The 2,128-nt window shown below is 63.4% G+C and overlaps 1 long non-coding RNA gene across 1 annotated transcript; it reads right to left on the minus strand.

Moving 5' to 3' along the window:
* Positions 1–1,566: 1,566 nt before the first annotated feature.
* LOC108447106 lies at positions 1,567–2,128 on the minus strand. The gene is made up of 2 exons (XR_001862506.1): positions 2,097–2,128; positions 1,567–1,894 (listed from the first exon to the last, which is right to left on the minus strand). It is a non-coding gene; the product is annotated as an uncharacterized LOC108447106 (long non-coding RNA).

Genomic DNA, 2,128 nt, shown 5'->3' on the forward strand with positions numbered 1-2,128 from the left:
CCCGGGCGGGAGCTTCCACATCAAGCGGCAATGAACAGGTAAGGACGGCACCTGGGAACGCGGCACGGGAAGAGCCCCAGCGCCTCCTGCGCCGGCCCCAGCAGAGCCCCCAGTCCCGGGACCTTCCGGGCTACTCCAGGAGGCCGGCCCGGGCCGTGCAGTGCGAGCGGGCACCGGGAGAGGGACCCACAGCCCCGTCCGCGCCGCGCTACGGGACTGGGAGGGAGGCGGGCGATGGAGGGGACACGGGTGGGGGTGATAGAGGACCTGGGGAGTGATGGAGGAGACCCATCAATGAGGGAAAAGTTCAGCCACAGAGACCCAGAGCCCCCGGCCCCGCCACGTGGCCCCTGCTGTTATGTCACAGGCAGGACAAGGGTGGACAGGCGAGGCAGTGTCTTGATGCCCCAAGTCACCTGTCCCCTACACAGGCCCTGCCAGGGGATCTGCTGGGCTGGGAAAGCACGAGTGGGCACGGACAGGCCCGGACACACATGGACACACTCGCAGCTGTGACCGTGCAAACGCACACAATGGTGTGTGGAGGCTCGCACATGCACACACCTGTGCCCAGGGCTGGTCAACACCTTCCAGCCCCAAAGCCCTTGGCTGCAGGGTCTAAAGGGTCCCACTAGAGCAACAAGAGCCCCTCCAGACACCCAAGTTTTCCCCTGCCAGGCCCGTAGGAAGGTCTGAACAGGTCTGGAACAGGAGGCTGTGTGGTCCTTGGGGTGTTTGTGAGTCACAGGGAAGCTCAGGTCAGCTGCCCGGGGCACCCCCAGCCCTCGGGGTTGCACAACCTCTGATGCAATTTCCTTGTCCCAAGAGGTTCTCTGTCCCCACAGGCAGGGGTTGCACCAGGAAGAGCAGGAACCACAGGGGCGGGGCCACAGAGAGAAGCACCTCAGGACTTGAATCTGCTCTCCCCTGTAAAGGGACCGATCCCTGCAGCATCACCCCTGCAATTCCCCAGTCCTGACACAGCAACAACTGTGGGAGCCTCGGGAAGGCTGCTGGGTGCAAGTGGCCCAGCTGGGAAGGGGAGTGAAGGCAATCCCAGGCTGCAAACACACCACTGTCCAGGGAGATGGGGAAACCACGCTCCCATCTGGGCACAGAGCCCCACACCCGGCTCATAGCACTGTCCCCTCTGTGCCATCAGCCCATCAAGGTGCTGATCAAGGGAAGATACATCCCAGTGCTGCTGCATTATCCCACCACACGCCACGGGGTGCAAACAATCTTTCCTCCTGTGTCTGCCCCTCAACACCCCCACATGTGAGCCCACGGAGTGAAGGAGGGAGTGAGATATGGACCCCAGGGAACCACTGGGAGAGGCTCTGCAGGGGCAATGCTGGGACACAGGGGGAATTAGGACCAGGCTGTGAGAGACCCCCTCCCCAGCACCACCACAGGGTCCCAGACCCTGTTTCCCCCTGCACACCCACCCAGCCCACAGTGGTCTGCACAAGCTCCCCCCCGTTTGACGGGACACATATCCCCGGGGCTAAACACGCCCAAAACCCGGGGGAAGGGGTGTGAGGGGCAGGAAGAAAAGGCACGTGGGGCAGAAAGAAAAGGGCTTGTTTAATAACAAAACTCCAGCTATTGTAGAACAATATTCTCCAGCATCATTGTAATATACAATACGGGGAATGCTCTCAGCAATCTGAGAAGGAAGGATATGGCCCACAGCACCCCCTGCCCTGGCTGCGGGGGACCCCCAGGGCAGCCCCGCCGGGGAGCCAGGGATGCAGGTGAGCCGCGGTACTCAGGGCCGGGGTCCTGGGGACGATGTCCGTGATGGGACCGGAATCCCGGGAATGACGTCCGTGGAGGGTCCAGAGAGGTCTCAGCGGCAGAGGATCCGATCGGCAGCGGGAATGCACGGAGCCTGCGGGAAAGGGACACGAAACGGCCGGTCAAGACTTGCCAGGAGGGTGCCGGAGAGGACGGGGACGGAAAGGGGCAAGAGGAAGGGACATCCCCGGGAAGGAGAGGGCGCAGTGCAGATCGGGGGAAGGAGATTCCAGGGAACGCCGGTGCTGCCCGTCAGGAGCGCGGGTCTGAGCCGGTGCCGTGGGGTCCGCACTCACCTCGGGGGAGTCCCCAGCGGCAGCGGGGCGGG

This window comes from Corvus brachyrhynchos, unplaced genomic scaffold, assembly GCF_000691975.1.
Source record: "Corvus brachyrhynchos isolate BGI_N302 unplaced genomic scaffold, ASM69197v1 scaffold10, whole genome shotgun sequence".
In the NCBI taxonomy this organism is placed as follows: Eukaryota; Metazoa; Chordata; class Aves; order Passeriformes; family Corvidae; genus Corvus; species Corvus brachyrhynchos.